Raw genomic sequence first — 14,477 nt, 5'->3', positions numbered from 1 at the left:
GCACCAGCTCTTGGTTTCATTGATCTTTTGTATTGTTTTTTTGGTCTCTATGTCAATTATTTCTGCTCTAATCTTTATTATCTCCTTCCTGCTGCTCACTCTGGGCTTTTCTTATTGCTCTCTTTCTAATTCTTTGAGTTGTAGCATTATATGATTTACTACCATTTTTTCTTGTTTTTTTGAGGTAGGCCTGTAGAGCTATAAATTTCTCTCTCAGGACTGCTTTCATTGTGACCCATAGGTTTTGGATTGTTGTGTTTTTATTGTCATTAGTTTCCAGGATGTTTTTAATTTCTTCTTTGATCTCATTGGTAACCCAGTCATCAGTATTTAATAATATCCTATTCAGCTTCCAAGTGTTTGAGTGTTTTGGATTTTTTTATTGTAGTTTATTTCTAATATTATGCCATTGTGGTCTGAAAAGATGCTTGGTATGATTTCTGTCTCTTTGAATTTGGGGAGACTTTGCTTGTAACCCAGTATGTGGTCTATTTTTGAAAATGTCCCATGTGCACTTGAGAAGAACATATATTCCGCAGCTTTGGGGTGAAATGTTCTGAAGATGTCAATTAAGTCTATCTGATCTAGTGAGTCATTTAGGATTGTTGTTTCTTTGCTGATTTTTTTGTCTAGAAGATTTATCCAGTGATGTCAGTGGTGTATTAAAGTCCACTACTATGGTTGCATTGTTGTCTGTCTCTCTCTTGATATCTTCCAGGAGATTTTTTATGTATTTGGGTGCTCCTGCATTGGGTGCATATATGTTTACCAGGGTTATATCCTCTTGTTGTATCGATCCCTTTAGCGTTATAAAGTGGCCTTCCTTATCTCTTCTTATGGCCTTCACTTTGAGGTCTATTTTGTCAGATATAAGTATTGCTACCCCAGCTTTTTTTTCATTTCCATTTGCCTGAAAGATATTTTTCCATCTCTTCACTTTCAGTCTGTGTGAGTCCCTTGTTCTGAGGTGGGTCTCTTATAGACAGCATATATATGGGTCATTTTTTTTTAATCCATTCAGCCACTCGATGTCTTTTGATTGGTGCATTTAGTCCAGGGGTCCTCAAACTTTTTAAACAGGGGGCCAGTTCACTGTCCCTCAGACCATTGGAGGGCCGGACTATAGTTTTTAAAAAAAAACAACTATGAACAAATTCCTATGCACACTGCGGGCCCGGGACAAGTCGGCTGCTAAGCAGGACAGGCAGCGGCACCCGCCGGGCCAGATAAATGTCCTCGGCAGGCCACATGTGGCCCGCAGGCGTAGTTTGAGGATGCCTGATTTAGACTATTTACATTTAAAGTTATTATTGAAAGGTACTTGTTTGTAGCCATTTTTATTTTTTGGAGGCTGTGTTCCTTCTTACCTTTTTGTTTCTTCTTTTTACAGCATTCCCTTTAGCATTTCTTGCATTCCTGGTTTGGTAATGATAAACTCCCTTAGCTTCTTTTTGTCTGTGAAGCTCCTGATTTCCCCTTCAATTTTGATTGATAGTCTTGCTAGATAGAGTATTCTTGGATTGAGTCCCTTGCTTTGCATCACTTTGTATATCTCCTTCCATTCCCTTCTAGCTTGATGTGTTTCTGTTGAGAAATCATTTGATAATTTGATGGGTGATCCTTTGTAGGTAACTGTCTGTCTCTCTCTTGCAGCCTTTAAGATTCTCTTTGTCGATAACATTTGCCATTGTAATTATGGCGTGTCTTGGTGTGGGTCTTTTGGGATTCATCTTGTTTGGGAATCTCTGTACTTGTGTGACTTTTTTCTTCCCCATATCAGGGAAGTTTTCTGTTATTATTTCTTCAAATAAATTTTCTAATCCTTGCTGCTCTTCTTGTCCTTCTGGCAGCCCTATTATACGTATGTTATTTCGTTTTGCATTGTCCCAAAGCTCCCTTAGGTGCTCCTTCTGCTTTTTAATTTTTTTCTCTAGTTGCTGTTCAGATTGGGCTTGTTTCTGTACCTGATCTTCTAACTTGCTGATTCGGTCCTCTGTTTTTTCTAGTCTACTGTTGAAGCCTTCCATGGTGTTTTTGATTGTAGCTATATCATTTTTTCATTTCTTCCTGGTTTTTGCATAGGTTGTTGATTTTCTTGTCCATCCGGTGTATGAACTGTATGACCATTACTCTAAATTCTTTTTCTGTCACGTTGCATGCTTCTGTTTCACTTATTTCCTTACTTGGCGATTCCTCCTTTTCTTTCCTCTGGGGATTGCTTCATTGTCTCCCCATTTTGACTATCACCAGAAGGTTCAGATGTTGAGTTGCGGGAGCCTGGACCGTGTGCAGTAGGAGTTTTGCACCCCCCAAGTGTCACTGAAGAGCTCTGATACCAAGACGTGCGGTTGCTGTGGGTTGGTGGGAACCACGCTTACCCTGGATCAGAGTCACAGGTGCTTAGTGTGACCTCGTGTGAGCACCTAGAATCAGGGACCCTGCCTGTGCCACGTTGAAACAGAGAACCCACTGGCGTGTGCCAAAAATCGAAGTCCCCTATTGTGTGTCAGGAGTCACAGGCTCCCTGTGTCCATGCTGAGAATCGAGTATCAGAGTCTCTGTTTCTTGGTACTACCTCACACTGAGAATCAGGTCCCTGTGTGCACATGCGCCAAGAATTGGAGTCACTGGCTCTTAGTGTGAATGTACTGGGAATCAGGGATCTCAGGTGCACGTAATGAGGAACAGAGTCTAGTCACTGGTGGTCAATGCTGCCTCTTGTGTGGAGATTAAGGGTCCCCGATCTGCCCGGGAGACCGGGTTACTCAGTCGCACTGTGTTGGCAGGAGGTCCACTTCTGCCCTGCGGTAAACAGCCTTCTGTCTGCACTTGCTTTGAATCAAAGTCAGGTGGCACTGCCCCTTAGTGTGGGTGTGGGGTCTGGTCACGCGGTGTGCACTGTGGAAAACAAACTCCCTGTGTCTATGTACCCAGGCTCAAATTCAGCGCTGCCTTCCTGTGTGGGCATAGGGTCTGGTCGTGGGGAACAAACTCCCCGGGACCGCACATCCAGGTTCAGATTCACCGCAGCCTCTCTGCTAAGGTGCAGGGTCTGGTCATGGGAAACAACCTCCCTGGGTTTGCACCCCCAGGGTCAAATTCAGTGCTGTCTCCCTGCGTGGGCTTAGGATCTGGTCACAGAAAACAATCTCCCCAAGGTCGTGCACCTATGCTCAAATTCAGGACTGCCTTCCTGCCTGGTCGTGGAGAAGAGTCACGGGAAACAAATTCCCCAAGTTCACAAGTCCAGGGTCAAGTTCAGCGCTGTCTCCCTGCCCTGCGTGGGCATGGGATCTAGTCACAGCAACTACCTCCCTAGGGATGAGCAGCTAGGCTGGAATTCCACTCAGTCTCCCTGCCTGGGAATGGAGATGAGTCACGGGAAACAAATTCCCCGAGTTCGCAAGTCTGGGGTCAAGTTCAGCACTGTCTCCCTGCCCTGTGTGGGTGCGGGATCTGGTCGCAGAAGACCATCTCCCTACGGATGATCGGCTAGGCTTGAATTCCGCTCAGTCTCCCTGCCTGGGCGCGGAGACTAGTCGCGGGAAACAAACTTCCCGTGTCTGACACCAAGGCTCAAAGTCAGGCAGAGTCGCCACTGCTTTGTGTGTGCAGAAAGCCTTATTGTGCGGCTGGGGTCTGGTAGTTTCTATGTCGCTGCCGCGGGGGTGGCGGGGGAGGGAGATTGGCTTTGTGACTCACAGAAATCCGTGGCCGGGTGACTGCGAGTCCTGGTGTCCCTGGGTCTGCAGCTGTGGTGGCAGGTCTTCTACCAGAGCGACTGTAGGGTCCTGGTTTGCTTCCGAGACCAGACTGGGTGGTGGTGAGGCTAGGATCCTAGTCTCAAGCAGTTCTGTTCTTCAAGATGGTGTGGTCTCTGTGCTGCCGGTGTCCTCCTTGGAGTGTTTGCGGCAGCCGTGGGGTTTTGCCGTCTAAGACTGCCCGGATTGGCAGCCCCCTGGAAGAACTTCAGGGTCTAACTGTCCCTATTTCACTCACACACACCCACACACGTCCACACACACCTCTATCGCTCCCTCACTCTCTCACACACTCTCCCTCCCTACCTTCCTGCCGGTCGCCATCTTCGACTGTGGATTGGTTGATTCTTATTTGTGCCTGACCAGGAATCAAACTTGCAACCTTGGCGTGTTAGCATGATGCTCTAACCAACTGAGCTACCCAGCCAGAACCATTTTTTAAATTTAAATTATTTTTTATTTTTTAATTGTAGTTGACATACAATATTATATAAGTTTCAGGTGTACACCCCAGTGATAATACATTATATAACTTATTAAGTGATCATCCTTATAAATTCTACTAGTGACCCGGTGAACAAAATTCACGCACATTAAAAGGGAATAAATTAGAAGAAATATTTTAATATTGCTATTTTCCCTTTCTCTATAATATAAGTGTCAGAGATGAAAGAAAATTAGTAAGATGTATATGAAAATCTTCCTCCTGTCAGAGTCTGGGGCATGCCATGGGAACCAGAGTCAAGTCCCTGTCCACCCACATGCGCCTCGAAATCGTGTGAGACTCAGACTGGGCTGGCCCCACCACAATTGGGCTAAATCCAGACCTGGCTGGCCCCACCTCCATGAAGCCCTGCCAGGTTGGGGGGCATGGCCTCAGGTCGCCTGGCCCGGCACTGGGGTGGGGGGAGCAGCCTGAGGTCCCCCGGCCCAAGCCGGGGCTTGTGCCTTGAGGTCCCCTGGCCTGGGCCTGGGGGGATGGCCTAAGGTCCCCCATCAAGTCCCGCCAGGCGGGGGGCGCAACCTTAGTTCCCCCGGCCCAGGGCGGGGTGCAAGGCCTGAGTTCCCTGGGCAGGGGGAGGGGTCACGGCCTCAGGTCCCCCAGCCCGGGCTAGGGCCAGGGGAACACCTTGAGGTTCCCTGTGAAGTCCCACGGGTAGGGGGTGCGGCCTGAGGTCACCCAGCCTGGCGCTGGGGTGGGGGTGTGGCCTGAGGTTCCCCATCTAGCTCCGCTGGGTGGGAGACGCAGGGGGGCGTGGCCTGAGGTCCCCTGTCAAGCCCCACCAGGCGGGGGGCGCAGCCTCAGGTCCCCTGCCCCGGCCAAGCACCAGGCAGCCTCAGGTCCCTGCTGATTGCTCATTAAGGCTCTTTATAGGAACTCGGCCTCCGCTGTGGATGCAGCCATCTTGACCGTTACGGCGTGATGGTCAATTTGCATATTCCCTCTTTATTAGATAGGATACCCATCTAACAGTAATATCTATGTATATAGTTATCAGAATATTATTGATTATACTAGTGGCCTGGTGCATGGATTCATGCACATTGAGAGGAAATTAATTAGAAGGTGGCCGGCTGGGTGGGACTGGGCGAGATGGGCTGGACATGCCCTGGAGCCAACCTCCCACGGTCCCTCCCTGGCCGGCCGCACCTGGGGTGGCACCGGGGCTTGAAGGGCATCTGCAGTCACCACAGCTGGGCAGTAACCAGATTCGGTGCCAACAGTGCCCCAGCATCAACATAACCCACGGCCAAAGGTGGAATAGCGCAGCCCCGCGAGGAATTGGGCTCCCTCCTCTCTGGTTTCAGTGTGTGTCACCCGAGAACCGCTGCTGTCAAGTCACCACAGCTCAGCAGCTCCTGTGTTGAGAGTCTGCCCCCTGATAGTCAGTGCACGTCATACCTACCGGATGGTTGGACGGTCACTTGGCCTTTTATATATATATAGATTTGCTGTGCTGTACATTACATCCCCATGACTATTCTGTAACAACCAGTTTGTACTTAATCCCTTCACCTTTTTCACCCATCCCTCTAACCCCTCTCCCATCGGGCACCCTTCAAAATGTTCTCTGGCCCAGCTGGTGTAGCTCACTGGTTGAGCATTGATTCATGATCCAAGAAGTCCCTGTCAGGGCACATGCCTGGGTTGCAGGCTCCATGCTCAGCAGAGGGCGTGCAGGAGGTAGCTGATTGATGTCTCTTATGGATGTTTTTATTTCTCTATCCCTCTCCCTTTCTCTCTCAGTATCAATAAAAACATTTTTTAAAAAGTCCTATGTGTCTGAATCTGTTTCTGTTCTGCTTGTTCGTTTATTTTATTCTTTTAGATTCAATTGATATGTATTTATTACCAATTTATTGTTCATAATTTTTATATTTTTTCCCCTTCTTCTTAAAGAAGACCTTTTAACATTTCATGTAATACTGGTTTGGTGGTGATGAACTCCTTCAGCTTTTTCTTGTCTAGGAAGCTCTTTATATGTCCTTCAATTCCAAATGATAGCTTTACTGGGTAGAGTAATCTTGTTTGTTGGTCCTTGCAATTCATTGCTTTGTATATTTCTTGCCACTCCTTCTGGCCTGCAAAGTTTCTGTTGAGAAATCAGCTGACAGTTGTATAGGGACTCCCTTGTAGGGACTAACTGCTTTTCTCTTGCTGCTTTTAAGATTGGTAACTTACCAAGATTGCCATCTTTTTTTTTTTTTTTTAAATATATTTTATTGATTTTTTACAGAGAGGAAGGAAGAGGGATAGATAGTCAGAAACATCGATGAGAGAGAAACATCGATCAGTTGCCTCTTGCACACCTCCTACTGGGGATGTGCCCGCAACCAAGTTACATGCCCTTGACCGGAATCGAACCTGGGACCTTTCAGTCCGCAGGCTGACGCTCTATCCACTGAGCCAAACCGGTTTTGGCGATTGCCATCTTTTTTAAGTACTCTTTAATAAGGTAACTATTCAATCTCTGTGGTACAAAATATTTTTTAGTCACTTCACATCTCATTGTGAAATATGTATTTCAAAGACTTAGATTATATATAATTGACAATATTGAAATTATCCTGTAGTATTTTGGTACTTCTGTCTTCAACTGCTTTGCTGCATTACCTTGTCTGTTAATGATGCAGTCAAGGTTTTCTCATGTCTAAACTTACTTTATAGCCTTCTCTCCCCTCCACCTTACCTCTTTTGCTCCCCCCACCCCCTCATTCTCTCTCATCTTTCTCTATCTCCTCCTCCACATCTTTCCGTTCCCAGTTACAAGCATATACTGTGTCATTGTGGCTTTAAGTAGAATTAACATATTTTTCTGAAAAATCTTTTTCTAAAAAAGCCATTTGTGCCTTGGTGTGGCTCAGTTGGTTGAACATTGTCCCATGCTCTGAAAGATCACCAGTTCAATTTCTAGTCAAGGCACATAGCCAGGTTGCGGGTTTGATCCCCGATCAGGGTGCATGCAGGAGGCAACTAATTGATGTTTTTTTCTGTTTCTCTCCCTCTCCCTTCCTCTCTCTAAAACCAATAAAAACATTTTTTTAAAAAATAAAAGCCATCTGCTTATGAGAATATATCTGCTATGGTACATCTTTCCTTTAATGACACACTAAAAAGTAGTTCTTCATGAATTTCATTTTAGAAAGAGAATCTATCTAGTAAATACTCTAAACCTGGATGTCTTAGAAACATCTGTACTTGAGTTCAGCTGTATAGAAAACCTCCCACGTAGTGTAATGTGCTTGAATCCTTGTTTCTTCAACTTCTCAGTAGTGTTTTTTTTTTTTTAATCATTTGCCAACAGTATTTTGTTTTCTTGGCATATTTTCCATGTATTAGCCATTTTTATCATGAGAAAATGAAATTTTCCCCAGTGATCAGAAGTTAGCCTTTGAAAGACTCCTGTAAATATTTATCAGTATACTTACTTGAAATAATTTGTATCTTTACACTTTATGAAGTTTTTTTTTTAAATATATTTTATTGGTATTTTACAGAGAGGAAAGGAGAGGGATAGAAAGCTAGAAACATCGATGAGAGAGAAACATCGATCAGCTGCCTCCTGCACACCTCCCACTGGGGATGTGCCCGCAACCAAGGTACATGCCCTTGACCGGAATCGAACCCGGGACCCTTCAGTCCGCAGGCCGACGCTCTATCCACTGAGCCAAACCGGTTTCGGCCACACTTTATGAAGTTTTGATCAAGTTTCAGTGCCTTAAAAAATACTAATGAGAAAAATGTAGAGGTTTCTTCACATTCCAGAAGTTTAGATCTTGCAAATCTTCACAAACATAATCAGTATAGCATTAGCCCAGGACCGTGGTCGGCAAACTGCGGCTCGCGAGCCACATGCGGCTCTTTGGCCCCTTGAGTGTGGCTCTTCCACAAAATACCACGGCCTGGGCGAGTCTATTTTGAAGAAGTGGCATTAGAAGAAGTTTAAATTTAAAAACTTTGGCTCTCAAAAGAAATTTCAATTGTTGTACTGTTGATATTTGGCTCTGTTGACTAATGAGTTTGCCGACCACTGGCCTAGGACAAGGTTCCTTTTCAGCTTCAGGGCATGTAAATTTACAATTCAGATAGTTTGGTAATTTAGAAATATTTTGGTCTACTTCTTTCATACCTAATTCCATTGCCATTGTTGTTACTTCATAGTATTGTTGATAAAGAGTTTACGTGAGAAATGTAAGCTCTGACATTTTCCTGTTTATTTTTTACTTGCATTATTCACACTGTGGTTTCTATGAAGGGATTTATTTAAAATTTTTATCCTTTCTGTGAGGGATACTTTAGTTAAATAAAATGTTATCTTTAAATCCACTAAAGCTAGACATCCACTAACAGCCATGGAATCTCATGAATTATTAAGGTTCCACTGGTCAAAAGCTAATGGACGAATGAGGATTCCACTGTTTGCCCTTTCACATTGTCTCCCATATGACTGCCTGATATTTTGAGTGAGGGAGCAGGCAGTGTCAATCCATAAATGTCTTCCTATTGGAGTATCTTGTGTGTCCCCAATTTGAAGATTATCTTCTACAGAAGCAAGAACCCTGGATTAAGTTGAGGCGTAATGTTCTGAGAAAGCCTATATTGGTAAAGGAGGTAGATTTGGAATTCTTTGTTGTGCATGGCAGAACAAAGGGGCCATAGGACAAATCCAAAAGTAGAAATATTCTGTAATTCTTCATTATAAATTAATTTTTTTTCAATTAGGCATGGATGCTTCATTTTATTAAGTAACCATTACTAAATAACCTTTGGCATCCTTTGTTTAGATAAAATCATTTTCTTCAATCTACAGGTGAGTTTAATATGAAATTTTCAATACTGAACTCTCATTAGATTTCTGCAATAAAGTCTTCAGTCTTTTGTATGTGTGTTTAAGATATATTAATAGGTTGTTTTTTCTAGTATTATGTAGTGTTTTTTAACTGCAATTTTAATGAGATTTATCAGTTTTGCTAGATTTGTTTTCAGGGAACTTCTAATATTTTCTGTAATTGGAAACATTTTACATAGTAGTGGAAATGTCTTTTTTTTTTTAAGTTTGAGATGACTCACTATTTTTCTGTTTTTAAAATTTTTTACATTATCAAATATACTTACAACAAAAGTTTAATACATACAAGTTTACACCAAAATAAGAAAAAAATAAAACTCTGCTAATACCTTTGAAGCCCTTTATGTTTCTTTTTTTTTTAATTATCATCTAAAGACATGCTTATTGATTTTAGATAAACATCTATATTAGAGAGAAATATTAATCGGTTGTCTTTCTGTACACACCGTGGCCTGGAATCAAACCTGCAAGCACTCTGTGTATGGGACAACACTCTAACCAACTGAGCCACACCAGCCGGGGCTATTTTTTTTTTTAATTGCATGCTTATTTTCTAGTTGATAATTATTATCTAGCTTTTCTTTGTGGTTTTACTACAACCTTGCCTATTAATAAACATCTTTAAATTTGTTTTGCTTGTTTATGACATATATATATATATATATATATATGTATATATATATATATATATGGAATCATAATGTATTCTTCTGTAATGATTTTTTCACTTAAGATTTTTATTTATTGCCCTTTGTTATCAATCCATATTAGTTTATTTTTCACTGCTATATAATATTTCATTGCATGAATATACCCCAGTGTTTTTTTATGCTCTCATTTATGAATATGTCAGTTTTCAGTTTTATAGAGTATATGCCCAAGAGTATAATTGCTACAGTAAAAGGCATTTTTGTTTTTTTTCCTTTTCTTTGCCTATTATGCACATTAGTATTTTTATTTCCCTATATTGATTTGGAAAGTAATTGTCCAGGTTTTAATTTTGCTGTTAAGCATGAAAAAAATTAGCAATGTTATCAACAATAAATTTTCTTTAATATTAACTATGAGAATAAACCATTTTGTTAATGCTTTCTGTATAAATAGCACAGTGTACAGTTTTAATTCTTACTACTACTGCCTTCTTCGTTTTTGTGGAAAAGTTCTTGAACTTCATATTAGGAGTATCATTTTCAAACTATTTTAATAATTTTACATTTCCATTACATTCTCCTTTTGTAATTACCAATGACATTTGCATTCTCTTTTGTAATGTAACAGTTACGGTTGAGACTAATATCTGAGTTTAAAATGGTCTCTGTGCACATCATCAGTTATCTGTTTTAATCATTTCTTAATAAGTATCAATTAGAATGCTTATTTGACTGTTGTTTTTTTTTCTAGAGAGCTATATGGCTTTTTTTCTTCTGAGTCATTACATATCTGAAAGTGAATTTCTGTTTTCTTACTTGAGCAACATGATTGGGTATGGATTTCTAATCAAAGGAAATAACTTTTCTCTTCAAAAGTCTGATATTTATTATCATCTAGCAATTAATTTTGAAGTGAAGTCAAGCCTAATTCAACTGTTCTATGTAACTTATGGAGAGTAGGTGTGGTTCTACCTACTTTCTTGCTTAGAAAAAATTTTTGAGTTGCATTGTAATGAGAGAATGTGCCTTATATAATAGTTAATCCTTAATTCATTGCCGTTTTCTGTGTGAATTGATAAAATGATCAGTTTTATAACTGTCACGGATATTTGAAAAGAAAGTCATTGTATGTCTAATAAATTAATCTTATTGGTGATTATATTCAAATTTTCTATAACCTAATTTGTTTTGTGTCTTCTTAATCTGTCATACAGCTAGAGGTTAAAATTTCCCACATTCATAACAGTGTTACCCATATTATTTGATGCTATTTTGAATGTACTCTTTCTCCCACTCATGATGATTTTAGTCACACTAAAGCTTTTTATTTTAAAAAATATATAATTTTATTGATTTCAGAGAGGGAGAGGGAGAGAGAGACAGAAACATTAATGATGAGAGAGAATCATTGATCAGCTGCCTCCTGTATGCCCCACACTGGGGATTGAACCCGAAACCTGGGCATGTGCCCTGACCAGGAATTGAACCATGATGTCCTGGTTTATAAGTTGATGTTCAACCACTGAACCGTACCTGGCCAGGCTGTGTTTATTTATTAAGAGGGACAAGAAGTCAGAACTGGATGTGAAAACCTTAGTTGAACTAAGAAAGGTTGATCTCAGTTGGAAATATTTAATCATGACAATGAGAACAAGTACTGGCCCTCAAGCCAGGGAAATAAAAATTTCACAAATCATAACAATCTGACTAAACAAAATCATAAATTTCTGGGGAATAGAATTATGTAAAGAATCTGCTTGAAGGAATAAGGTTAGGGTGTTCCAAGGGACTAGAAGTCATATATTTTTAAAACTTTATGAAAATTTGAATTATAAAGTTTTTATGTATATAATGTATTCTCTTTATTGAGTGTACTATAGAGGTCTGATACACGAAATTCGTACACGAGTAGGGTCTCTAGGCCTGGCCAGCGATCAGGACCAATTGTGGGGTGACCGACGGGGTGATCTTTGCGGGGGGCCTGCTAGCACCCACTTTGGGTGGCCTGGAGCCACCCGCTTGCTAGCCCTGCCCCCCACTGCGGGGTGATCAGTGTGGGGGGGGCTCCCCCCCACTGGCACCTGCCTTGGCTGGCCTGAGGCCTGTGGGCTGGGGCAGCTCCTGTGTTGAGTGTCTGCCCCCTGGTGGTCAGTGCATGTCATAGTGACTGGTCATTCCACCGGTCATTCTGTGGTTTCGTTGATTTGCATATTAGGCTTTTATTATATAGGATAGTACTTGTGTTGCTGTGAGTCACTCCATATTACTTACGCTCCATTTGGGGTGTAATAGGAAGGAAAATATTTATGGTCTTTTTTGTTGTTAATCCTTACCCAAGGATATTTTCCCATTGATGATCTTCTTCTCCTTTCTTCTTTCTTCTTTCTCCTCTCTCCTCCTTCTTCTTCCTCCTCCTCCTTCTTCTTCCTCCTCCTCCTCCTTCTTCCTCCTCCTCCTACTTTCTTCTTCCTCCTCCTTCTTCTTCCTCCTCCTCCTTCTTCTTCCTCCTTCTTCCTCCTCCTCCTCCTCTTCCTCCTCCTTCTTATTCTTATTCTTATTCTTCCTTCTTCTTCCTTCTTCTCCTTCTTTCTTCTCCTCCTTCCTTCTTCCACTCCTTCCTTCTTCCTTCTTCTTCCTTCTTCCTTCTTCTTCTTCCTCCTCCTCCTCCTTCCTCCTTCCTTCTTCCTCCTCCCTCCTCCCTCCTCCCCACCCCTCTCCTCCTTCCTCCTTCTTTCTTCTCCTTTGAGAGGGAAAGACAGAGTGAGAGAATATGGATGTGAGAGAGACACATAGATTGGTTACCTCCTGCATGCGCTCTGACTGGGCTGGGGATGGAGCCTGCAACATAGGTACATGCCCTTGACTAGAATCAAACCTGGGACCCTTCAGTCCATAGCCAATGCTCTATCCTCTGAGCCAGACCAGTAGGGCTTTGTCTTTCTTTACTAGCAATGTTTTCTCTCTCAGCTGTAATAAAAAAACACAAATTTTAAATCTACTGTGTTCAATTATGAGTAACAGATTTATAAAGTACATTGTAAAATATTATTAGTGTAAGAATTTGATTTTAAAATTCTGTATTTCATTGTTGTTTTTGTTATGTTTGGCTAAAACTTATTTAATAACGATTATCTTTAGTTTGTTTTTAACCATTGCATAGTGAGTTCAATTCTGAAAAACCATACTCTCTAAAATACCTCTGTCAATACTATTGCCTGAATGACTTCATGTGATCCTTCATTTACAGAAAATGTGTCACATAATTTTTGAGCAGCTATTTTCTTTTAATTTTATATACTATTCTTTTTATGATACCTGCATTAGAAATTTAAAAAGAATAGGCCTGAGTTATTTATCTATTTAAGTCTATACTGGAGAGAGAATGTCTCTTTTTAATCATCATTTGTTTTATATTTTTGGACTGTAAATGCTATTTGCTGGAGGACATCACCAGGATCAGGCTGAAATGTGTACAGCTACATACTCTCCTTGATGCTTAAGGATTATATCTGTGTATATGTCCCTGCTTTAGTATGCTGTAGCTCTAAAAGTAAAGAAAAGTGTTAGACTCAATGGCTGTCAAGCTGTCAGCTAGGAAAAGAATTCCTTCTTCTAATTGAACTTATATGGAGAACTTGGAAGGAATAGAAAGGGTGGTTTAATTTTTTCCCAGGTTTCAAAGATGTGATTTATTGTACCTTGTAAAACTAAAAGGAAAAAATGGGGAATAGTAATGATTTTCCATGTCATTAGTTTTTATATTTGTAAAGTTTTAGCTTCCATTCATCCTACCTTGAAAGTTTAGATTTGTTACTAAAAACAAAATAATACTTCTGAGGTCATCCTATGTGTTCGTTGATATACCCCTCCCTCATGTCAGATGTCTAATTTAAAAAAGCAAAGATCTGGGACGTTAAAATAGCTACTAATGGACTTAGTACCTGCCTGAATTAGGAATGGTAGAAGGGTTGATCTGTAAAATAACCACATCTAGAACTTTTCAATGATAAATATAAGAAATTGTATTAATCAACTTATTTGTGAAGTGTAGTAACAACTTTGTTACAGTGTTGTCTTTGACAGAGAGGTTTGACCAGTTGTTTGTTTCCCCATTTTTAAATTTTACTTGAGCCCTAGCTAGTGTGGCTCAGTGGAGAGAGTGTCAGCCTGCGGACTGAAGGGTCCCAGGTTTGGTTCCAGTCAAGGGCACATGCTGGGATTGCAGACTCAATCCTCAGTAGGGGGCGTGCAGGAGACAGCCAATCAATGATTCACTATCAGTGATATTTCTCTCTCTCCCTCTCCCTTCCTCTCTGGAATCAATTAAAAATTAAAAAAAAAATGGTACTTGAGAACTTAATTATAAATTGGTAGGTGATGATAAATTGTGAATTTGGAAATTTAATTCTAATTAATATTAGGAAGATTGATCATTACTCAGAAATGGTAATACAGTGGGAGATACGAGAACTGTCTCATAAATTTGTCAAAATGTATTAGGCATATGAATTCTTTTGTTTTTTAAACAGGTTTAAAAAATGTTTTTTAATTGATTTCAGAGAGGGAGAGAGAGATAGAAACATCAATGATGAGAGAGAATCATTGATCGGCTTCCTCCTGCACGCCCCCTTCTGGGGATGGAGCCCTAAACCTGGGCATGTGCCCTTGACTGGAATTGAATCTGGGACCCTTCAGTCTTCAGGCCAAAGCTCTAA

At 41.1% G+C, this 14,477-nt stretch overlaps 1 protein-coding gene across 1 annotated transcript in view; it reads left to right on the top strand.

Annotated features, from left to right (window-relative positions):
- ARID2 (AT-rich interaction domain 2) overlaps positions 1-14,477 on the top strand; it is a 188,673-nt gene that overhangs the window by 92,556 nt on the left and 81,640 nt on the right. The window lies entirely within an intron of this gene.

The sequence above is a fragment of the Plecotus auritus genome (assembly GCF_963455305.1).
Source record: "Plecotus auritus genome assembly, chromosome: 3".
NCBI lineage: Eukaryota > Metazoa > Chordata > Mammalia > Chiroptera > Vespertilionidae > Plecotus > Plecotus auritus.
This window is presented reverse-complemented; position numbering and strand designations above follow the sequence as displayed.